The following is a 26,689-nucleotide window of genomic DNA, read 5'->3' on the forward strand; positions in this document are numbered from 1 at the left end:
TCTATCATCACTATGATTGAAGAACACGTAATCTCATATTCTGGTAGTCTAGGCATTTCAGGATATTACAAAATCAGGAAATGCTCTCTCCTTTTTATCAACTATTCGTTCTTTTTAAAACCTGTGAAATATTTTGAAATATCGAGAACCACAGAACAATCACAAAATGCTTTTCAACATATTCCTTCCTTAAGTAATATTTTCCACACTGTTTTTAAATCTCTGATGTTAATGTGTTCTCCTTCCCCCCCGCCACCCCCGCCCCACCCCAAACATTCAAACAGATTTGGACTCCTTCTCAAATTAAAGATCAGAAAAACAGTTGTGTCTTCAGCCAAGCTTCATGGGCATGACCTGATAATTGCTTCAAGGGAAAAAAGGTATCTGAATCTCTATTACCACCTTTCCTGGGGCAAAATAAAAAAACCAAACCCATTGCCTTCGAGTCAATTCCTATTCATAGTGACCCTACAGGTCAGAGTAGAACTGCCCCACAGAGTTTCCAAGGAGCACCTGGTGGATTTCAACTGCCAACCTTTTGGTTAGCAGCTATAGCACTTAATCACTATGCCACCAGGGTTTCCTGGAGCAAAACAAAACAAAAAAAATTCCTGGGGCAGAAATGATTAATTGTGATGATCCAATTGCAACTTTCTTTTTTTGATTAAAGGCATTAAGAGGACATGATTTTTTATACTCAGTAGAAACAAAAAATATCAAGTATGCATAATTTCCATACAGAGATAGGTAGCATTAGAATTATATAAAGCATTATAATCTTCCATTTTCTTTATACCTTTGCAAAGATAGAATTTTGGGAGCTTTGTAGTACTATGCTGAATGAAAGGAAGTATTGAGAGTCAATGCCCAAAAAAGCATTCAACTCCAAACAAGATATTCCAAAAGTACTTGAGAAACATTAGGACAGTGTTTCACAAGCTGTGTTTCCAAGTCTGCCTGGCTATATCTAAATGTGCCCGTGAAAGGACATAAGAACTCAGTAGGACAGTCCCCCGTTGATTGATCTGTTGCAGTGTTCAACAGTTTAAAAATGTATATTCCCAATTTATTCAAAGGGTTTAGAATACCAAAACTATAAAATCAAGCATGATGCCAGTAGTATACCTATGCAACATCGTGTGTTGTAAGCTGGGTATGTAGGAAGGGAATCCTGAATTGACTCTGGGCTCACTCTCAGCACTTGAGGAAGAAGAAAGTGTTTAGCAAGGAGCATTAAGTTCTATTACCGGGTTTTCTCCTGAGCTGCACCTTATGGTAGGAGCTGCTTGTAGTGGAGGAGTCATATTATAAGGGAAGCACAACTTGCTTGCTAAGAAAGATTGTATTGTTGTTAGTTGCTGTCCAGTGAGTTCTCAATTATTGCAACCTTACATATAACAGAAAGAAACATTGTCTGGTCCTGCCCCATCCTTATATTTTTTGGTTCGGGTTTCCCTCATTTTCCCTGACCCTCTACTTTACCAAACGTGGTGGCTTTTTCTAGCAATTGGTCTTTTCCTGATGACGTGTCCAAAGTAAGCAAGACAAAGTCTCGCCATCCTCATTTTTAAGGAGGATTCTGACCTTCTTTCCCCCAAGACCGATTTGTTCATTCTCCTTGACTGTTGCTTCCATGGGCATTAATTGTTGATCCAAGTAGAATGAAATCCTTGGCAACTTCAATTTTTTCTCTGTTTATCATGATGTTGTTGATCAATTCAGTTGTGAGGATTTTCATTTTCTTTATGTTCAGGTGTAATCCATATTGAAGGCTGTAGTCATTGCCCTTCGACAGTAAGTGTTTCAAGTTGTCTTCACTTTTCAGCAAGCAAGGTTGTGTCATCTGCATATCACAGGTTGTTAATGAGTCTTGCTCCAATCCTGATGCACTTTCTTCTTTAGATCGTCCTGCTTCTTGGATTATTTGTTAAGTATACCAATTGAATAAGTAAGGTGAGCAGGTACAACCTTGCCACACATCTTTTCCAAATTTTAAATCACACATTATCCCCTTCTTTTGTTCAAAAGACCGCCTCTTGATTCATGTACAACTTCCTCATAAACACAATTAAGTGTTTCGGAATTCTCATTCTTTGGATGTTATCCATAATTTCTTATGACCCACTGTTTAGTCAAATGTCTTCTCATAGTCAATAAAACACCAGTAACGTCTTTCTGGTATTCTCTGATTTTGTCCACGATCCATATGACATCAGCAGTGATATCCCTCATTCCATATCCTCTTCTGATCTGGCTTGAACTTCTGACAGTTCCCTGTCAATGTATTTCTGTAGTCATTTTTTTTAATTATTTTTGGCATAATTTTGCTAGCATGTGATATTAATGATATTGTTCAATCATTCCCACATTCCATTTGATTGTCTTTCTTTGGAATGGGCACAAACATGGATCTCTTCCAGTCAGTTGGCCAGGTAACTGTCTTTCAAAATTCTTGACATAGATAAGTAAACACTTTCAGCATTGCATCTGTTTGTTGAAGCGTCTCAATTGCCATTCCTTCAATCCCTGGAGCCTTGTTTTTCACCAATGCCTTCATTACAGCTTGAACTTCTTTCTTCATTATCAGCAGTTCTTGATCACATGCTACTTCCTGAAATGGCTAAACACTGACCAATTCTTTTTGGTAAAGTGATTCTGTGTGTTCCTTCCATCATCTTTTGATGCTTCCTGCATCATTCAATTTTTTGCCCATATAATCCTTTTAGATTGTAACTTGTAGCTTGAATTTTCAGTTCTTTCAGCTTGAGAAATGTCATTTGTGTTCTACATTCTCTATTTTCTAAATCCAGGACTTAGCACATTTCATTATAATTGTTTACCTTGTTTTTTTGAACTGCCCTTTAAAATTTTCTGTTCAGCTCTTTAACTTCATCATTTCTTCTGTTCACTTTAGCTACTCTGGACTTACGAGCAATTTTCAGGGTCTCTTCTGACATCCATTTTGGTCTTTTCTTACTTTCCTGTCTTTAACAGACTTTTACTTTCTTCATGTATGATGTCCTTGAGGTCATCCCACAACTCTTCTGGTCTTTGGTCATTAGTGTTCAGTGAATAAAATCTTAAGATGGTCTCTAAATTCAGGCAGGAAGTATTCAAAGTTGTACTTTGGCTCTCTTGGAATTGCTTTGATATTCTTCAGCTTCACCTTAGACTTACATATAAGCAATTCATGGTCTGTTTCACAGTCAGTTCCTAGATTTTCTTGACTAATAATATTGAGCTTCTCCATAGTCTCTTTCCATAGATGTAGTAGATGTGCTTCCTGTGTAAACCATTTGGCACGGTCTAATAGTCATCATTTGTGCTGTTGAAAAAAGTTGTTGCTGTTATGTTGTTAGGTGCCATCGAGTCGGTTCTGACTCATAGCGACCCTATGTACAACAGAATGAAACACTGCCTGGTCATGTGACATCCTCACAATTGTTATGCTTGAGCCCATCGTTGCAGCCACTATGTCAGTCCATCTCATAGAGACACTTCTTATTTTTTGCTGACCCTCTACCAAGAATGATGTCCTTCTCCAGTGATTGGTCCCTCCTGATAACATGTCCAAAGTATGTGAGATGAAGTCTCACTATCCTCACTTCTGGCTGTACTTCTTCCAAGAGAGATTTGTTCATTCTTTTGGCAGTCCATGTATATTCAATATTCTTCACCAACACTATAATTCGAAGGTGTCAGTTCTTCTTCAGTCTTATTCATTGTCCAGCTTTCACATGCATATGAGGCGACTGAAAACACCATGGCTTGGGTCAGATGCACCTTAGTCTTCAAAGTGACATCTTTGCTTTTTAACACCTTAAAGAGGTTTTTGCAGCAGATGTGCCCAATGCAATGCATCATCTGATTTCTTGACTGCTGCTTCTGTGAGCGTTGATTGTGGATCCAAGTAAAATGAAAAATCCTTGACATGTCTGTCAGTTTGTTGTACTATAGAGGCTTGAGTGTTGCTCTGATGCTGGAAGCTATGCCACCGGTATTCAAGTACCAGCAGGGTCACCCCTGGTGGACAGATTTCAGCTGAGCTTCCAGACTAAGACAGACTAGGAAGAAGGACCTGGCAACCTACTACTGAAAAGAATTAGCCATTGAAAACCTTACAAATAGCAGTGGAACACTGTCTGAAAAAATTATTCCAATAAATAAGTCATTAATCTTACAGAATTTGATCATGTGATCTCCAGCATCATTTCTGCCACTAAGGTAGTATTTTCCAACTACTGATCCTTCTTCTTTGTTTCCAACTTTGTCATTCCAATCACCAGTAATTATCAATGCATCTTATTTGCACATTAGATCAATTTCAGACTATAGAGTTCATAACAATCTTTAATTTCTTCATCTTTGGCATTCGTGGTTTGTGCATAAATTTGAATAATATGAACTGGTCTTCCTTGAAGGCATATGGATATTAACCTGTCACTGACAGCACAGCACTTCAGATAGATTTTGAAATGTTCTTTTTGACTAGGGATGCAAAGCCAAGCTTCTTCAATTTGTCATTCCTAACATAGTAGATGATTTTTTTTTTAACATAGTAGATGATTGTTAGACTCAAAATGGACAAAACCAGTCCATTTCAGCTCACTAATGCCTAGAATATCAATCTTCAGCATTCCAATTCACTTTTAATGACTTCCAATTTTCCTGGATTCATGCTTTATACATTCCACGTTCTGATTACTAATAGATGTTTGCAGCTGTTGCTTCTCATTTTGAGCCGTGCCACATCAGCAAAAGAAGGTCCCAAAGGTTTTACTCTATCTGCATCATTAAAATTGACTCTATTTTGAAGAGGCAGTTCTTCCCCAGTCATATTTTAAGTGCTTTTCAACCTGTGGGGCTCAGCTTCAAGTGCTATATCTAACATCCTGTTGTTCTCCATAAGGTTTTTATTGGCTAATTTTTAGAACATCAGACCCTTTTCTCCTAGCCTGTCTCAGTCTGGAAGCTTCCCTGAAACTTATCCACCACGGATGATGCTGCTAGTATTTCCAGTACCAGCAGCATAGCTTCCAGCACCATAGCAACACATAAACCATCTCAGTATGATAAACTGACAGACATGTGGAACGATTCGGCCCTACTAAAACACTAGCCACCATTGATCTGAAAGGAAACTTGTGCCTCAAGAGGTTAATTAATCTAGGAAAATAACTGTTAACTTTCCCTGCTGTGATTCCTTAGGGACTTAAAGGTAACTGTAATAAAGGACATATTAGAAACCATCCACTGTTTCCATCCACTCAGACTCCATTGTACTGAACCTGGGGAGAGGCAATCAGAAGCCTGGGACTGTCCCTGCTTTCACAGGCTCCATTTCATGTCAAATAAGAGACTAGCCTAAGAGGTGATACTCCTCTGATCACTGTTTCACAGAATGAGGCCCCATCAGTGACTACTGGCTTAATTCCTTTCAAGGAGGAATAAAGTTTGACATAACCAACCAAAGTGTTGTGAATAATGACAAGGTGATCATTAGTCAATCACATTTCCACACTTCCTCCTAGTGTGCAGCTCCTGGGGTCTAAAGAGCAAGATAAAAAGAGCAACACAGTCCAAGAGGCTCCGCTTAAATTATTTGAGTTTAAAGAAGAAGAAAAAAAGTGAAGGAACAACCCAAGTATCCATCAACAGATGTACGGATAAATAAAATATGTTCTATACATACAATAGAGTATTATTCAGCTATAAAGAGAAATGAATTTCTGATACATACCACCGCAATGAAAAAACTGGTAAGTGAAATAAGCTACAGACAAAAGGACAAATATTATATGATCACCCTTATATGGTGTAGAGGGAGCCGTGGTGGCACAGTGGTTAAAAGCTTAGCTGCTAACGAAAAAGTCAGCAGTTCGAATCCACCAGCCACTCCTTGGAAACCCTATTGGGGTAGTTCTACTCTGCTCTGTAGAGTCGCTGTGAGTCAGAATCAACACAATGCCAACAGGTTTGGGTTTGGGTCATGGTGTAGAGGGTCAGCAAAAGAGAGACCCTCAATAAGGTGGATTCACACAGTGGCTGCAACAATGGCCTCAAACATAGCAGTGATTATGAGGATGGCGCAGGACCAGGCAGTGTTTCATTCTGTTGTAAGTAAGGTTGCTCACTATGAGTCAGAATTTATTTGAGGACACCTAACAACAACAACAACATGGTGTAGAGGGAGGGGAGAATGTGTTTTTTTGAAAGAAGTTTTCACAATCTGTTTAAAGCAAACAGACTCCTCTAGATATGGCCCTTTAATCCTCAAAAAAAGCCCCAGGGTGCAATAGTTAAGTGCTTGGCTGCTAACCAAAAGGTCAGCAGTTCAAACTCACCAGCAGCCACATGGATGGAAAGGCTTGGAGATCTGCTCCCATAAAGAGTACAGCCTAGGAAACCCTACGGGGCAGTTCTACTCTGTCCTATAGGGTCACTATGACTTGGAATTGACTCAATGGCACAACACAGCTGTCCTTAAAAAAAAAAAAAAGGTTCGTAGATCTTAATAATATTATGTATTCCATTAAAGGTAACAAGTAACTTATTGTCATAGGATGAATATTTCAACTGTGACTGTGTATTATTTTAAACATTAGGTCATGGAAGGCATAGAATATATAACTGCCTAAGCTCTAAACTCGCTGTGCTACGTGAAAGTTTAAACTCAACTCTGTGACATTCAACTGTTCTGCTTCATATCCACTCCCAGTCTAGGTTCATAATGAATTATTCAGAGCAGAACATTTTTTTTTTTTCTGCCCAAGGATAGAAAATATGTTAGCTTTCAAAATTAAAAACAGAAAGTGTACAGCTTTGTATTCAATCTACTACTATAATGTTTTAATATACAAATAATTCATGCATAAATATCAAACAACAATGTGAAATTATTTTGGAAATTCTAATGAAAATCTTTATCTGGGCTATAAACTAATCTTTCCATTAGCTTCTGCTCAGGCAAAATTTTCAATATTATTGATATTTGTATCAATTAATCAATGCGAGTATTGAGCCTTAGAACATTCTCAGCAATAAGACAAGCACTTTGTGGGAAGCCATGGTTTCTCTGCTCAAGGAGTTTATAACCTGGTAATACATAAGAAAGAAACATTCAATAGGAGCACACATGAGGCATTGGGTATCCAGGTGCCCACATTGTGAACTACAGTCAACAAAGGAGTGGTGGAGTGGGAGCTAATAGGTTTAGGAAATCTCTAAAGAGATTCTTTGAATTACAACAAAAGAACAAACAAACAAAAAGCAGGTGCAGTTGAGTTGAGCCTTTAGATAAGAGAAGCCAAATTTCTAGGTGAGATCATCATGGAGGATGAACTTCCTCCTGCGAGGAAGGAGGAAAAATTAGCCTGGAAATGTATGTGGAGATCTAAACAGCAACAGAAGTTCAGACTTATTTTGGAAGAAACAGGAAGCCATCAGAGGTTTTTGACAAGAAAAACGCTTGTGCTTTCATCTACCTCTAATTCATCTTTCACACTAATGTCATTTAACGCCTGAACATAAGCGTGATAATGAAATACTTTAAAAATCTGCCTCTCAGATAACTCCAAATGCCTTAGCATGTTTCTCAGACCTGCCACCTCAGTAATCTCATATTCTTTAATTCCACTGTATCTTTCCATCGCAGGCACGTGCATACGTACGTATACACAGGCACACACCCAACACATTTACACACACTGCTGCCCAAATGTGCCACATTTTGTATCACTCCAGTAAGAGCATATTCCCTTTCATATCTCACTGTTCTTCTATATCTGGAATACTAATCCTTCATTTATTTATTTTTTTTAACTAAGAAAAATTTGTTCATCCTTCAAATTTCACTGAAAATCTCTTTAATTTTTTTTTTTTTCTGTTCTTTTCTTGGATCAGAAGGATCAGAAAACCATAGCCCATGGGCCAAATTATTTTAAATAAAATGTGGGGTTTTTTTGGTTTGAGTTTTGTTTTTAAACACAGACTTGTTCGTTTATTCTCTAAGGCATGCTCCATACTGTAACACAGAGTTGAGTAGTTGTGAGAGAGACATTATGACCCAAACAGCCTAAAATATTTACTATCTGGATGTTTAAAATAAAAGCTTTCCAACTCCTGATTTATGCCTCGATTATAGAACTTATCGTGTTGTTTCACAAATACGTATTTATGAATACCTATCTCCCTGTACATTAAGTCAGGAACTGCATTTCCTACAATGGTCCACAAATCCCTGCCTGACCTAAGCCTGCCTAGTCTTTAAATTTATTTTAATTTACCCTCCTCTTCACCAAGCTCTATCAGGCTCCTTTCAGTTACTTGTTATTGTTGTTCTTCGGTGCCTTTGAGTCAGTTCCACCTGACAGAGACCCCATGTACAACAAAACGAAATGCTGCCCAGTCCTGACCCATCCTCACAATTTTTGCTACGTCTGAGCCCACTGTTGCAGCCACTGTGTCAATCCATCTCTTGAGGGTCTTCCTCTTTTTCACTGACCCTCTACTTTACCTTTAAATGATGTCCTTCTCCAGGGACTGGTCTTGCCCAATAACACGTCCAAAGTATATTAGACAAAGTCCTGCCATCCTCACTCCTAAGGAGCATTCTGGCTCTTCTTCCTCCAAGGCATATTTGTTCATTCTTCTGGCAGTCCATGGTATATTCAATATTCTTCACCAACACCATAATTCAATGTATCAATTCTTCTTCCATCTTCCTGATTCATTGTCCAACTTTCACATGCATATAAGGTGATTGAAAACACCCTGGCTTGGGTCAGGTGCACCTTAGTCTTCAAAGTGACACCTTTGCTTTTCAATACTTTAAGAGGTCTTTTGCAGCAGATTTGCCCAATGCAATAAGTCATTTGATTTCTTGACTGCTGCTTCCATGGGTGTTATTGTGGATCCAAATAAAATGAAATCTTTGACAACTTTAATCTTTTCTCCATTTATCATGATGTTGCTTATTGGCTCAGTTGTGAGGATTTTTGTTTTCTTTATGTTGAGTTATAATCCATACTGAAGGCGGTAGTCTTTCCTCTTCATCAGTAAGTGCTTCGAGTTCTCTTTCCTTTCAGCAAGCAAGGTTGTATCGATTGCATATCGCCAGAGTTGTTAATCAGTCTTACTCCAATCCTGATGCCATCTTCTTCTTCATATAGTCCAGCCTCTTGGATTATTTGCTCATAGGTCGCTATGAGTCAGAATCAACTCGACAGCAATGGGTTTGGTTTGGTTTTCTTGGAATATTTGCTCAGCATACAGATTAAATATAGTGAAAGAATACAACCTTGACACACTTTCTGATTTTAAACCACACAATATTTTAAACATAACTGCCTGTTTAACTATATACAGATTCCACATGAACACAATTAAGTGTTCTGAAATTCCCGTTCTTTCCAATGTTATCCATAATTTGTTATGATCCACATAGCCCAATGCCTTTATGTAGTTAATAAAACACAGAAAGACATCTTTCTGGTATTCTCTGAGTTCAGCCAAGATCCATTTGACATCAGCAATTACATCCCTCATTCCACATCCTTTTCTGAATCCAGCTTGAATTTCTGGCAGCTCCCTGTCGAACACTCTAAAAGCATTCTCACCTCAAGAACCTCATACAAGTTGTTCCCTCTGTCCAGATCAACCTTCTATTTGCTAATCCCAAGGAGGGCTCTGTTTCGCCCATCAGATTTCAGCTTAATTGTTACTGCCTCTGTAATGTCTATTTCCTAACTACCATAAGTATGAGTCAGAATTGACTCGAAAGCAACAGGTTTTTTGGTTTATACATAGCCCCCAGCCCCTACCCTCCCCTCCTGTTCTCTATCAAAGTATCCTGCTCTTTTTCTTTATATCACTTAATTAAAATGTTAACTATATATTTACATTTTTACTTGCTTATTTTCTGACTACTTTATAACACTGCAATGCAGGTGGGTACTGCATTTGCTTTTTTGCCACCATATCCTAAATGAACACATGATTGCATCTCAAACACTAGCAGTTTCCGGTACCGAAATTAATAAACCAAGCTAACTTGATGAAGAAAAAAATAGGGACGACACCAATTACCACTCACGAATGAGAGGATACCATTTCAGATCCCACAGATATTAAAGATCAATAATTGAATATTACAACATTATGCCTATAAACTGGACAACTTAGGTTTCAAGAACAAATTCCTAATAAATGCAAAATTAATAGAAGAAATTGAAATATTTAATAGCTCTATATACGTTCAATGAAACAAATTTAAAACCTTCCCTAAAGAAAACTCCATGTACAGATATTTTCAACACTAAATTCTATCAAACGTTTAAGAAATAAATAATACCAACCCTACAAAAACTCTTTCAGAAAATAGCCAGGAAGACACTTCCCAATTCATTTTATGACTCTAGTATTACTCTAACACTAAAATAAAAAATAAATAAATAAAGATGTGGTCACAAAAAAAAAACTAAAAACTAATATCTCTCTTGAATACCCACAAGAAATTTTTAACAAAATATTACGAAATTAACCCAAAAATGTATAAAAAATAATAATATGCCTTGAGCAAGTGAAGTTTACCTGGGATTGCAAGGTTGATTTAATATTTGAAAATTAATCAATGTAATAACCATATTAATAAAGAAGAAAAAACATGATTTGAATAGATGCATAAAAAGCATTTGACAAAACTCCATATTGATTTATGATTTTTTAAAAATCTCAATAAGCTGGAAATACAAGGGAACTTCCTCAACCTGATTAAGGGCATCTACAAAAACTTACAGCTAACATACTCAATGGTGAACAATTTAGTGCTTTCTGTCTGGGACCAAGAAAAAGGCAAAAATCATCTGCTCTCACCACTTCCATATAAAATGGTATTGAAGAGCATATAGATTAAAGAAGAATGAGTAAAACCACCATGTCAGATGATATAACTGTGTACGTAGGAAATCCTAAATAATTCACAAAAATATCAACCAGAACTAAAAAGTGTATTAGGTCACAGTGTGCAAAGTTAATAAATAAAATTCAATGATATTTCTATATATTACCAATAAACAGTTAGAAAATGAAATTTTAAAACTTCATTTACAAGAACATCAAAAAGTAAAATTGTTAGAAATAGCTAACAAAAGATGTGCAAGATACATAAATGGAAAATTACAAAACATTGCAAAATGAAGTGAAATAAGACCAAATAAGTGGAGAGAGATAATATGTTCACAAGTTAGAGAACATTAAATTTTGCTAAAATGCCTATTAATCCAAAATGATAATATTAACATAATCACAATCTAAATCCCAGCAGGATTTCTGTGTAGAAATCAACAAGCTGATTCTAAAATTTACATGGAAAGACAAAGGACCTAGAAAAACCAAAACAATTTTGAAAAATAAAAACAAAGTGGGAGGACTCATACTACCTGATTTCAAGATGAATACTAATAAGAAGTAAATAGTTGCAAAACATGCATCTAACAAAGGTCTAGTTTCCAGACTATATAAAGAATTCATAAGACTCAATAATAAGAAAGCATACAACCAACATTGTTTAAATGGGCACAAAAATGATATACAAATAGCAAATAAGCCATAAAAGATGCTCAGCATGATTAGTTATTAGATAAACGGAAATTAAAATCACAATGAGATATGACTACCCACCCACTAAAACAATTTTAAAAAGAACGGCAATACCAAGTGTTGCTGAGGATGTGGAGCAATTGGAACTTTTAATGCTAACAGGAATGAAACTTGGTCTAGGGCCATTAGAAAACAGTATGTCAGTCTGTTGTAAAGTTAAAATAACAAAATATGACCCAGAAATCCCAATCTACATGTTTACCCAAGAGATATGTAAGCATATATCTATGTAATATTCAACATGAATGTTTATAAAAGCAGTATTCACAACTGCCAAAAAATTGGAAAGATCTCAAATGAGCATCACCTGGTGAATATATTTAAAAATTATGGTATACGTTCATATTTTTGGAAACTATTTAGCAATTTAAAAACAGAGGAAATACCGATGCACAGAACAGCATGGCAAACATAGTAGCTAATCAAAGGAAATCAAACATAAAAGGCTTCATACTACACAATCCAATTTATATGAAATTTCAGTAAAAACTTCCACCTATCTGGATAATTCCACCACTCCTCTGCCAGTTTGTCATACTGTGGTGGATTGCATGTTGTGATGCTGGAAGCTATGTCACTGGTATTTCAAATACCAGCAAGGTCAACCTTGGTGGACAGGTTTCAGCGGAGCTTCCAGACTAAGACAGGCTAGAAAGAAGAACCTGGCAGTTTACTTCAGAAAAAATTGGCTAGTGAAAACCTTATGAATAGCAGTGGTACATTGTCTGATGTACTGCTGGAGATGAGCCCCTCAGTTGGAAAGTTCTCAAAATACTAAGATGAAAGGGCTGCCTCCTCAAAGTAGAGACATCCTTAATGACATAACGGAGTCAAGCTTTTGGGACCTTCATTTGCTGATGTGGCAAACTCAAAATGAGAAGAAACAGCTGCAAATATTCATAGAAAATATGAATCTAGGAAAATCAGAAGTCATCAAAAAAGGAAATGGGACACATAGAGATCAATATCCTAGGCATTAGTGAGCAGAAATGGACTGGTATTTCCATTTTAAATCAGACAATCATATAGTCTACTATGCCAGGAGTCACAAATTGAAGAGGAATGATGTTACAGCAATCATCAAAATATATATATATATATATATATATATATATATATATATATATATATATATATATATATATATTTCAAGCTCTATCCTGAAATACAATGCTGTCAGTGATAGGATAATATTCATACACCTACAAGGAAGACAAGTTAATACAACTATTTTCAAATTTATGCACCAACCACTAAGGCCAAAGATGAAGAAATTGAAGATTTTTACCAACTTCTGCAGTCTGAAACTGATCAAACATGCAATCATGATGCATTGATAATTACTGGCAATTGGAATGCAAAAGTTGGAAATAAAGAAGAAGGATCAGTAATAGGAAAATACAGTCTCAGTAATAGAAACAGTGCCAGAGATCACATGATAGAATTCTGCAAGATCAATGACTTCTTCATTACAAACACCTTTTTACAATAACATAAAAAGTGACTATACACGTGGACCTTGACAATGGAATACACAAGAATCAAACCAACTACATCTGTGGAAAGAGACAACGGAGAAACTCAATATCATCAGTCGGAACAAAGCCAGGGGCCAATTGTGGAACAGACCATCAATCGCTCATACACAGGCTGAAACTGAAACTGAAGAAAATTAGAGTAAGTCCACAACAGTCAAAATACAACCTTGAGTATATCCCATCTGAATTTAGAGGCCATCCCAAGAACAGATTTGACACATTGAGCATTAATGATCAAAGACCAGACAAGATGAGGAATGACATCAAGGACATCATACATGAAGAAAGCAAAAGGTCATTAAAAAGACAGGGGAAAAAAAAAGAAGATGAAAGTAGATGTCAGAAGAGACTCTGAAACCTGCACTGGAACATAGAGTAAAGCAAATGGAAGAAATGACAAAGTAAAAGAGCTGAACAGATGATTTCAAAGGGCAGCTTGAGAAGACAAAGTATTATGATGAACTGTGCAAAGACCTGGAGATAGAAAAACAAAAGAGAAGCACACCTTTGGCATTTCTCAAGCTAAAAGAACTGAAGAAAAAATTCAAGCTACCAGTTGAGATACTGAAGGATTCTATGGGGAAAATATTGAATGATGTGGGAAGCATCAAAAAAAGATGGAAGGAATACACAGAATCACTGTACCAAAAATAATTGGCTGACATTCAACCATTTCAGGATATGATGGAGAAGCAATAGTACTGAAGGAAGGAGCCCAAGCTGCACAAAAGACATTGGCAAAAAGCAAGGCACTGGGAATTGACAGAATACCAATTGAGATGTTTCAGCAAATGCATGAAGCCCTGGAAGTGCCCACTCATCTATGCCAAGAAATTTGGAAGACAGCTACCTGCTCAACCAACTAGAAGAGATCCATATTTGTGCCCATTCTAAAGAAATGGGATTCAACAGAATGCAGAAATTATTGAACAACATCAATATCACATACAAATAAAATTTTGCTGAAGATCTTTCAAAAGTGGTTGCAGCAGTACATCAACAGGGAGCTGCCAGGAATTTAAGCTGGATTCCGAAGAGTATGTGGAATGAGGAATATCACTGCTGATGTCAGATGGATCTTTGCCAAAAGCAGAGAATACCTGAAAGATATTTACCTGTGTTTTTTGACTATGCAAAGGCATTTGACTGTGGAGATCAAAAACAAATTATGGATAATATTGGGAAGAATGGGAATTCCACAGCAAGTAATTGTGCTCATGAGGAAACTTTACATAGATCAAGAGGCAGTTGTTTGAACAGAACAAGTGGATACTGTATGGTATAAAGTCCAGAAAGGTGTGTGTCAGGGTTGTACCTTTTCACCATACTTATTCAATCTGTATGCTGAGCAAATAATTTGAGAAGCTGGACTATATGAAGAAGAGCATGACATCAGGATTGGAGGAAGACTGGTTAACAACCTGTAATATGCAGTTGACACAACCTTGCTTACTGAAAGCAAAGAGGACTTGAAGCACTTACTGATGACAATCAAAGACTACAGCCTCCAGTAGGGATTGTACCTCAACATAAAGAAAACAAAAATCCTCACAACTTACCCAATAATCAGCATTGTGATAAAAGGAGAAAAGATTGAAGTTATCAAGGATTTCGTTTCACTTGAATCTACAATTAACACCCATGGAAGCAGCAGTCAAGAAATCAAATGATGTACTGCATTGGGCAAATCTGCTCCAAAGACCTCTTTGAAGTGTTAAAAAGCAAAGATGTCACTTTGAGGACTAAGGTGTGCCTAATTCAAGCCATGGTATTTTTAATTGCCTCATATGCATGAAAAAGCTGGGCAGTGAATAAGAAAGACCAAAGAATAATTGACGCCTTTGAATTGTGGTGCTGGCAAAGAAAATTGAATATATCATGGCTTGCCAGAAGAACGAACAGATTTGGCATCGAAGAATTACAGCCAGAATCCTCTCTGGAAGTGAAGATGGCAAAACTTTGCCTCATGTACTTTGTACAATCCTTGGAGAAGTACATCATGCTTGGTAAAGTAGAGGGTCAGTGAAAAAGAGGAAGACCCTCAATGAGATGGACTGACACAGTGGCTGCAACAATGGGCTCAAGCAAACCAATGACTGTGAGGATATTGCAGGACGGGGCAGTGTTTTCGTTCTGGTGTATACAGGGTTGCTACGAGATGGAACCAACACGAAGGCACTGAACAACAACAACTCAATAGCTGTGAATGTTAAAAGCAATAATAAATACAAAGCTCAATAAATGTCAACTTTCATCATTATCTTATATCATAAGATCTTTGCAAATCCCTTAATACCACTACGGCAAATAATTTGCCCCATAAAAGACTGTAAAGTGTAAACTAAAAATGTAAGCAATCCCTTTAGGCTCTTACTGATTCTTGTATTATCAAGACTGAAGTCATTTACAAAGCTATTAAAATAAATCTCATCTCTAAAGCAAACTCTACCATGTATTAATTTTATTTCACTCTGGCATGTTAACCATGTAGTCACCTTATGTGGCAAAGTTTTTATACTTTCTCAAACTGTATTTAAAATCTGAGTTGCCAGTGGTGGGCAGAGTAACTAGACTTACTCACTAAGAAAACTGAAGAACGTGTAAATGAATAAGGCATAAAGCACTCCTTACGCCCACCCTTCTCTGTTCCACTCACCACCTAAGTCATTGGATGCCAATGGGGGCATAACCTTGGATTGGATAACTCACTTGCTCAGAGCTAGCAGCTCAGAGTCAGCAGAAGGCAAACTCTTCCCAGCCAAGGGAATAAGTACATTGGTGGCCAGAGGACCTCTCACCATACCATCCACTACAACACCTAAGTAATTCTTTTTGGCCCGTCATGTGACTTGCCACGTTCTTTAAAGTGATAAATTTATACATGTTATAAATTCAAATCTCAAGCATGAGAATGACCAAAAGAAGGTTGTTATAAGATAAAAACCAAACCGAAAATCCTTGCTGTCAAGTCGTTTCTGACTATAAAAGACCACTTTAAAGTTTTAAAAAACAAAGATGTCAGTTTGGTGACTAAGATGTACCTGAACCAAGCCATGGTCTTTTCAATGGCCTCACATGCACGTGAAAGTTGGATGATAAAAATGGAAGGCAGAAGAATGGATGCATTTGAACTGTGGTGTTGGTGAATATACCACGGAATGCCAAAAGAATGAACAAATCAGTCTTAGAAGAAATACAACCAAAATGCTCTTTAGAAGCAAGGACAGCAAAACTTCAATTCGCTTAATCTGGACACAGTCATCAGGAAAGAACAACCACTAGAAAAAGACATCATGGCTCGTAAAGGTTGGCAAAAATGCAGGGAGCTCTCAGTGAGATAGACTGACAAAATAGCCACAACAATGGACTCAAACACACCAATGATTATGAAGATGGCACAGGATCGGACAACATTTCATTCTGTCATATGTAAGTGGCCATGAGTGGAAACCAACTCAATGACAAATAACAATAACATAAGAGGAAATAAAGGCAAATACTTCCTACCTGTTGATAAATGTCTTTTAAAACTTATAAGTACAGAACTTGCTTAAATTAGAGAAAATTGAGTAATTTGTGTTTCTCAAAGTGCAATTGCTTATTCTCTCAGTGTAAGTAAAATAATGCAATATTGTTCTTTCAAATACCATAAATGTTTACATTTTTCAACTACTTTGGGAGGAACTCACATGTCTTATTGCTTTTACACTACCTCCTTACTCCATAAAATAGCATTTAAATGGTGAAGCAGATGCCAGATGACCCAAGCAGACCAGAGAAACACACACCTATGGAGCCTCATTTATGGAGTCAGGTTCAAACCCAAAACTAGTGTTACCTCTTAATAAAAATCTGCTTTCTAAACTGAAGAGCTAATTTATCTCAAATATCTATTTATTAAGAAATATTTCTGAGAGAGTAATCATTTGGAACTAGATACACAGCTATTTATTATAATAGGTTTCATCCTGACACTTTAATTAAACAGGGTCCCCACTGACATCAGGCACCTGAGGACTGGTGGCTCCAACCCACACCACCTAGCCACCTGCAACAGGGGTCCAAGGTTAAGTGGTACCTCCCAGTCCTTACAGTTAAAACCACTGGTTGGCTATGGTACGGCTGCAGAGCCTATCCACCAGTGCACACCAGAGAACAGGGAAGCATCTTCCTTACAGACACTTAGTAGAAGGTTGTCAGGCCCCTGCCTTGCTCAGAGCATGACCCCCTGCAGCAACCAGAAATCTGTCCACACACCAATCACCACTGCTCCTCTAAGGTCGTAAGTGAGAGCCTGCACCACACATTTGGTGACCAAATACCTGGACACCAGAGCTGAATCTAAAGAAGAGTGAATAAACTCCTAGGCTAATATATCTGATAACAGCATTAGCCAACTGGTGACAGGACATTAGCACTTCAAAAGCTCTAATAATCAGGTCAGAGCACTTGCGTAACCTATATGGGTGTATCAAAACAAAACAAAGCAAGAAGCTAGGACACAGTGAGCAAACATAAAATAAATTAATACAATAACTTATAGATGGCTAGGAGACAATAGTCAACATCAAATTACATAAAAAAAGCAGACCATGATGACTTCAACAAACTCCCAAAACAAAGAATCAAGGACTCTTCTGGATGAATATGTCTTCCTGGAATTTCCAGATGTAGAATACAAAAGCTTAATACCCAGAACTCTTCAAGAGATCAGGAAAACACAGAACAAGCCAAGGAAATTAAGATTATTCAAGAAAAAAACATAATGAAAAATTTAATAAGCTGCAAGAACCCATAGAGAGAGAGTAATCAAAAATTCAGAAGATTAACAATAAAATTTCAGAATTGAACAATTCAGTAGAAAGTTAGAGGAACACAATTGAGGAAACAGAAGTCAGAATTAGCAAGATGGAAAATGAAACAACTGGCAACAATATATACAAAGAAAAATCCAATAAAAGAATCTAAAAAAATAAAGAAACCCTAAGAATTCCGTGGGACTCTCAAGAGAAACAACCTACGACAGATTGGAGTACCAGAACAGGGAGGCATAACAGAAAATACAGAGAGAATTGTTGAAGATTTGTTGGCAGAAAACCTCCTTGATATTGTGAAAGATGAGAAGATATCTATCCAAGATGCTCATCAAGCCCCACACAAGGTAGATCCCAAAAGAAAATCGCCAAGACATTATAATCAAACTTGCCAAAATCAAAGACAAAGAGAAAATTTTAAGAGCAGCTATGGATAAATGAAAAGTCACCTACAAAGGACAGTCAAGGAAAATAACCTCAGACTACTCAGCAGAGGAAACCCTGGTGGAGTAGTGGTTAAGTGCTACAGCTGCTAACCAAAGGGTCAGAGGTGCAAATTCACCAGGCGTTCCTTGGAAACTCTGTGGGGCAGTTCCACTCTGTCTTATAGGGTCGCTATGAGTTGGAATCGACTTGACGGCACTGGTTTTTGAGTTGGGTACTCAGCAGAAACCATGCAGGCAAGAAGGCAATGGGATGATATATATAAAGCATTGAAGAAAAAAAAATGCCAGCCAAGTATCATATATCCAGCAAAAATGTCTCTCAAATACGAAGGCAAAATCAAGACATTTCCAGATAAACTGAAGCTTAGGGAATTTGTAAAAACCAAACCAAAATTGCAAGAAATACTAAAGGGAATTCTCTGGTTAGAAAATCAATAATATCAGATATCAACACAAAACTAGAACACAGGACAGAGCACCAGATATAGAAATCACAAAAATCAATCAAGATTAAAAAGACGCTCAAAACAGGGAAACAGCAATGTCATTATGTAAAAACATGACAACATTAAGTCAATAAATAGGGACTAAATAAAGTACTCACATATCTTTCATATGAAGAGGAAATCAAGGTGATATAGGGAGATAAAAATGTGATTTAAACTTAGAGAATAGGGGTAAATAATAAGGTAACCACAAAGGAGAGTAACAATCATATGTATCAAAATAAAATATAAGAAAAACATAAAGACTCAGCAAAAAAAAAAAAAAAAAAATTAACAATAATGAAAAAGAGGGAAATACAATTTATAAAGAAAAACTAGTCAGCACAAAAAATTAAAGGGAAAAAAGAAACTGCAACAACACACACACAAAAAAGACATCAAAATGACAGCACTAAACTCGTACCTATTCATTATCATGCTGAATGTAAATGGACTAAATGCACCAATAAAGACAGAGTTGCAGAATAGATAAAAAACAGAAGACATGCCTTGAACTTAAAGACACAAACAATCTAAAAAGCAAAGGATGGAAAAATACATATCAAGCAAACAACAATCAAAAAAAGAGCAAGAGTGGCAATACAAATTTCTGACAGAACAGACTTCAAAGATAAATCCACCACAAAGAATAAGGAAGGACACTATACAATGATTAAAGGGACAATATACTAGGAGAATATTACCATATTAAATATTTATGCATCCAATGACAGGGCTTCAAGATACAAAAAACAAACTCTAACAGCATTGAAAACTGAGATAGACAGCTCCACAATTATAGTAAGAAACTTCAACACACCACATTTGTATATATATGTATATATATATATATTGTATATATGGTCAAGTTGGTTGATTGTGGCATTTAGATCTTCTGTGTTTTTATTGAGCTTCTTTCTGCATATTCTGTCCTTCAGCAGAAGAAAGAAAATAATAAAAATCAGAGCAGAATTAAATAAAATAAAGTACAGAAAAACAATTGAAAGAGTTAATAAGACCAAAAGATGACTCTTTTAAAAAATTAACAAAATCAATAAACCACTGGCTAACTGAAAAACAGGAGAGGAAGCAAAAACCCAAACTAAGAAATGAGATGGGCAATATCACAACAGACCCAACTGAAATTAAAAGAATCATAACATAATACTATGAAAAACTGTACTGTAACAAATTAGAAAACCTAGAGAAAATGGGCAAAATTTCTGGAAACACACTACCTACCTAAACTAACACAACTAAATAAACCCATAACAAAAGAAGAAATCGAAAAGGCAATTTAAAAACTCCCAACAAGAAAAAAAAAAAGCCCTGGCCCTGAAGTCTTTACTGGAGAATTCTACCAAACATTAAGAGAAGAGTTAACACCACTACTACTAAATGTATTTTAGAGCATACAAAAGGATAGAATACTCCCAAACTCATTCTATGAAGCCAGCATAACCCTGATACTAAAACCAGGCAAAGACATCACAAAAAAAGAAAATTACAGACCAATATCCCTCATGAACTTAGATGCAAAAATCCTAAATTAAATTCTAGCCAACAGAATTCAACAACACATCAAAAAAATAATTCAGAGGGGGCGGAGCCAAGATGGCGGACTAGGCAGACGCTACCTCGGATCCCTCTTACAACAAAGACACGGAAAAACAAGTGAATCGATCACATACATAACAATCTACAAACCCTGAACAACAAACACAGATTTAGAGACAGAGAACGAACTAATACGGGGAAGCAGCGATTGTTTCCAGAGCCTGGAGCCAGCGTACCAGTCAGGTACGGCACAAGCACAGAGAGCGGCTCCACCCCGCTGAACTAACCCCGGGAGGGGGACCAGCCGGTTCCACGGGCGGCGTGGGACGCAGCCGGTAGGAGAAGTCCCCGGGAGGCAGTGACTGGTCTTGGAGCAGAAAGAGCAGCGTCCGAGCCGGGGAACCGTCCCGCAGGGATTTGGACTGGACGCAGGTACGGCATAAACACGGAGAGTTGCTCCACCCCCCTGAACTAACCCCGGGAAGGGGCCCAGCCGGGTTGCAGCCGGTAGGAGAAGCCCCCGGGAGGCAGCGACTGGTATTGGAGCGGGGAGAACAGCGTCCCAGCCGGGACACTCGGTCACGGCACAAGCACGGGGACCTGCTCCACCCATCTGAACTAACCCCGGGAGGAGGCCCAACTGGTTCTCGGGGGCGGCACGGCCACACGGCTGGAGGGACAAGAAGTCCCCGGGAGGCAGCGACTGATTTTGGAGTCAAGAGTGCACCGTCCCAGTAGGGGAGCCTTGACGCTGGGCGTGGGGCTGGAAGCGGAGGATCTGACCGTGACTCCAGCGGGCCAGACCCCCCGGGGGCAATCTCCACGCAGCCAGCACACATAGGTGACGCGCCCGCGGGAATCTCAGATATAATAGTCATGCCAAGCGAGACAAGCAACTCTGGCTATATTCTGAGGTGCTACTCTCCTATCTCTCTGTTCCCTCCCCCACCCTCCCCAGGCGGCTTCATTAACATCTGAATAGCCTGAGCCAGAGGGAGAGCTCTGATAGGGATCTGACTGCATTTTTTTTTTAGCGGATTTTCTGGAAAAACTAGTTTCCCAGTGATGGCTCAGAGACAACAATCCATATCAAACCACTTAAAGAAGCAGACCATGACAGCTTCTCCAACCCCCCAAACAAAAGAATCAAAATCTTTCCCAAATGAAAATACAATCTTGGAATTATCAGATACAGAATATAAAAAACTAATTTACAGAATGCTTAATGATATCACAAATGAAATTAGGATAACTGCAGAAAAAGCCAAGGAACACACTGATAAAACTGTTGAAGAACTCAAAAAGATTATTCAAGAACATAGTAGAAAAATTAATAAGTTGCAAGAATCCATAGAGAGACAACATGTAGAAATCCAAAAGATTAACAATAAAATAACAGAATTAGACAACGCAATAGGAAGTCAGAGGAGCAGACTCGAGCAATTAGAATGCAGACTGGGACATCTGGAGGACCAGGGAATCGACACCAACATAGCTGAAAAAAAATCAGATAAAACAATTAAAAAAAATGAAGAAACCCTAAGAATCATGTGGGACTCTATCAAGAAGGATAACCTGCGGGTGATTGGAGTCCCAGAACAGGGAGGGGGGACAGAAAACACAGAGAAAATAGTTGAAGAACTCCTGACACAAAACTTCCCTGACATCATGAAAGACGAAAGGATATCTATCCAAGATGCTCATCAAACCCCATTTAAGATTGATACAAAAAGAAAAACACCAAGACATATTATCATCAAACTCACCAAAACCAAAGATAAACAGAAAATTTTAAAAGCAGCCAGGGAGAAAAGAAAGGTTTCCTTCAAGGGAGAATCAGTAAGAATACGTTCTGACTACTCAGCAGAAACCATGCAGGCAAGAAGGGAATGGGACGACATATACAGAACACTGAAGGAGAAAAACTGCCAGCCAAGGATCATATATCCAGCAAAACTCTCTCTGAAATATGAAGGTGAAATTAAGATATTTACAGACAAACACAAGTTTAGAGAATTTGCAAAAACCAAACCAAAGCTACAAGAAATACTAAAGGATATTGTTTGGTCAGAGAACCAATAATATCAGATATCAGCACAACACAAGGTCACAAAACAGAACGTCCTGATATCAACTCAAATAGGGAAATCACAAAAACAAATTAAGATTAATTAAAAAAAAAAAATACACATAACAGGGAATCATGGAAGTCAATAGGTGAAAGATCACAATAATCAAAAAGAGGGACTAAATACAGGAGGCATTGAATGGCCATATGAAGAGTGATACAAGGCGATATAGAACAATACAAGTTAGGTTTTTACTTAGAAAAATAGGGGTAAATAATAAGGTAACCACAAAAAGGTATAACAACTCTATAACTCAAGATAAAAACCAAGAAAAACGTAACGACTCAACTAACATAAAGTCAAGCACTATGAAAATGAGGATCTCACAATTTACTAAGAAAAACGCCTCAGCACAAAAAAGTATGTGGAAAAATGAAATTGTCAACAACACACATAAAAAGGCATCAAAATGACAGCACTAAAAACTTATTTATCTATAATTACCCTGAATGTAAATGGACTAAATGCACCAATAAAGAGACAGAGAGTCACAGACTGGATAAAGAAACACGATCCATCTATATGCTGCCTACAAGAGACACACCTTAGACTTCGAGACACAAACAAACTAAAACTCAAAGGATCGAAAAAAGTATATCAAGCAAACAATAAGCAAAAAAGAAGAGGAGTAGCAATATTAATTTCTGACAAAATAGACTTTATACTTAAATCCACCACAAAGGATAAAGAAGGACACTATATAATGATAAAAGGGACAATTGATCAGGAAGACATAACCATATTAAATATTTATGCACCCAATGACAGGGCTGCAAGATACATAAATCAAATTTTAACAGAACTGAAAAGTGAGATAGACACCTCCACAATTATAGTAGGAGACTTCAACGCACCACTTTCGGAGAAGGACAGGACATCCAGTAAGAAGCTCAACAGAGACACGGAAGATCTAATTACAACAATCAACCAACTTGACCTCATTGACTTATACAGAACTGTCCACCCAACTGCTGCAAAGTATACTTTTTTTTCTAGCGCACATGGAACATTCTCTAGAATAGACCACATATTAGGTCATGAAACAAACCTTTGCAGAGTCCAAAACATCGAAATATTACAAAGCATCTTCTCAGACCACAAGGCAATAAAACTAGAGATCAATAACAGAAAAACTAGGGAAACGAAATCAAATACTTGGAAAATGAACAACACCCTTCTGAAAAAAGACTGGGTTATAGAAGACATTAAGGAGGGAATAAGGAAATTCATAGAAAGCAACGAGAATGAAAATACTTCCTATCAAAACCTCTGGGACACAGCAAAAGCAGTGCTCAGAGGCCAATTTATATCAATAAATGCACACATACAAAAAGAAGAAAGAGCCAAAATGAGAGAACTGTCCCTACAACTTGAACAAATAGAAAGTGAGCAACAAAAGAATCCATCAGGCACCAGAAGAAAACAAATAATAAAAATTAGAGCTGAACTAAATGAATTAGAGAACAGAAAAACAATTGAAAGAATTAACAAAGCCAAAAGCTGGTTCTTTGAAAAAATTAACAAAATTGATAAACCATTGGCTAGACTGAAAAAAGAAATACAAGAAAGGAAACAAATAACCCGAATAAGAAATGAGAAGGACCACATCACAACAGAACCAAATGAAATTAAAAGAATCATTTCAGATTGTTATGAAAAATTGTACTCTAACAAATTTGAAAACCTAGAAGAAATGGATGAATTCCTGGACAAACACTACCTACCTAAACTAACACATTCAGAAGTAGAACAACTAAATAGACCCATAACAAAAAAAGAGATTGAAACGGTAATCAAAAAACTCCCAACATAAAAAAGCCCTGGCCCGGACGGCTTCACTGCAGAGTTCTACCAAACTTTCAGAGAAGAGTTAACACCACTACTACTAAAGGTATTCCAAAGCATAGAAAATGACGGAATACTACCCAACTCATTCTATGAAGCCACCATCTCCCTGATACCAAAACCAGGTAAAGACATTACAAAAAAAGAAAATTATAGACCTATATCCCTCATGAACATTGATGCAAAAATCCTCAACAAAATTCTAGCCAACAGAATCCAACAACACATCAAAAAAATAATTCACCCTGTTCAAGTGGGATTTATACCAGGTATGCAAGGCTGGTTTAATATCAGAAAAACCATTAATGTAATCCATCACATAAATAAAACAAAAGGCAAAAACCACATGATCTTATCCATAGATGCAGAAAAGGCATTTGACAAAGTCCAACACCCATTCATGATAAAAACTCTTACCAAAATAGGAATTGAAGGAAAATTGCTCAACATAATAAAGGGCATCTATGCAAAGCCAACAGCCAATATCACTCTAAATGGAGAGAACCTGAAAGCATTTCCCTTGAGAACGGGAACCAGACAAGGATGCCCTTTATCACCACTCTTATTCAACATCGTGTTGGAAGTCTTAGCCAGGGCAATTAGGCTAGCCAAAGAAATAAAAGGTATCCGGATTGGCAAGGAAGAAGTAAAATTATCACTATTTGCAGATGACATGATTATATACACAGAAAACCCTAAGGAATCCTCCAGAAAACTACTGAAACTAATAGAAGAGTTTGGCAGAGTCTCAGGTTATAAAATAAACATACAAAAATCACTTGGATTCCTCTACATCAACAAAAAGAACACCGAAGAGGAAATAACCAAATCAATACCATTCACAGTAGCCCCCAAGAAGATAAGATACTTAGGAATAAATCTTACCAAGGATGTAAAAGACCTATACAAAGAAAACTACAAAGCTCTACTACAAGAAATTCAAAAGGACATACTTAAGTGGAAAAACATACCCTGCTCATGGATAGGAAGACTTAACATAGTAAAAATGTCTATTCTACCAAAAGCCATCTATACATTTAACACACTTCCGATCCAAATTCCAATGTCATATTTTAAGGGGATAGAGAAACAAATCACCAATTTCATATGGAAGGGAAAGAAGCCTCGGATAAGCAAAGCACTACTGAAAAAGAAGAAGAAAGTGGGAGGCCTCACTCTACCTGATTTCAGAACCTATTATACAGCCACAGTAGTCAAAACAGCCTGGTAGTGGTACAACAACAGACACATAGACCAATGGAACAGAATTGAGAACCCAGACATAGATCCATCCACGTATGAGCAGCTGAGATTTGACAAAGGACCAGTGTCAATTAACTGGGGAAAAGATAGCCTTTTTAACAAATGGTGCTGGCATAACTGGATATCCATTTGCAAAAAAATGAAACAGGACCCATACCTCACACCATGCACAAAAACTAACTCCAAGTGGATCAAAGACCTAAACATAAAGACTAAAACGATAAAGATCATGGAAGAAAAAATTGGGACAACCCTAGGAGCCCTAATACAAGGCATAAACAGAACACAAAACATTACCAAAAATGATGAAGAGAAACCAGATAACTGGGAGCTCCTAAAAATCAAACACCTATGCTCATCTAAAGACTTCTCCAAAAGAGTAAAAAGACCACCTACAGATTGGGAAAGAATTTTCAGCTATGACATCTCCGACCAGTGCCTGATCTCTAAAATCTACATGATTCTGTCAAAACTCAACCACAAAAAGACAAACAACCCAATCAAGAAGTGGGCAAAGGATATGAACACACATTTCACTAAAGAAGATATTCAGGCAGCCAACAGATACATGAGAAAATGCTCTCGATCATTAGCCATTAGAGAAATGCAAATTAAAACTACGATGAGATTTCATCTCACACCAGCAAGGCTGGCATTAATCCAAAAAACACAAAATAATAAATGTTGGAGAGGCTGCGGAGAGATTGGAACTCTCATACACTGCTGGTGGGAATGTCAAATGGTACAACCACTTTGGAAATCTATCTGGCGTTATCTTAAACAGTTAGAAATAGAACTACCATACAACCCAGAAATCCCACTCCTAGGAATATACCCTAGAGATACAAGAGCCTTCATACAAACAGATACATGCACACCCATGTTTATTGCAGCTCTGTTTACAATAGCAAAAAGTTGGAAGCAACTACGGTGTCCATCAACGGATGAATGGGT

General features: G+C 37.4%; 1 protein-coding gene across 1 annotated transcript in view; it reads right to left on the reverse strand.

Moving 5' to 3' along the window:
* Positions 1–26,689, reverse strand: part of CNBD1 (cyclic nucleotide binding domain containing 1) — a 393,584-nt gene that overhangs the window by 288,407 nt on the left and 78,488 nt on the right. The gene's annotated exons all lie outside the window — the stretch shown is intronic.

The sequence above is a fragment of the Elephas maximus genome, chromosome 15 (genome assembly GCF_024166365.1).
Source record: "Elephas maximus indicus isolate mEleMax1 chromosome 15, mEleMax1 primary haplotype, whole genome shotgun sequence".
NCBI classification, from domain to species: domain Eukaryota; kingdom Metazoa; phylum Chordata; class Mammalia; order Proboscidea; family Elephantidae; genus Elephas; species Elephas maximus.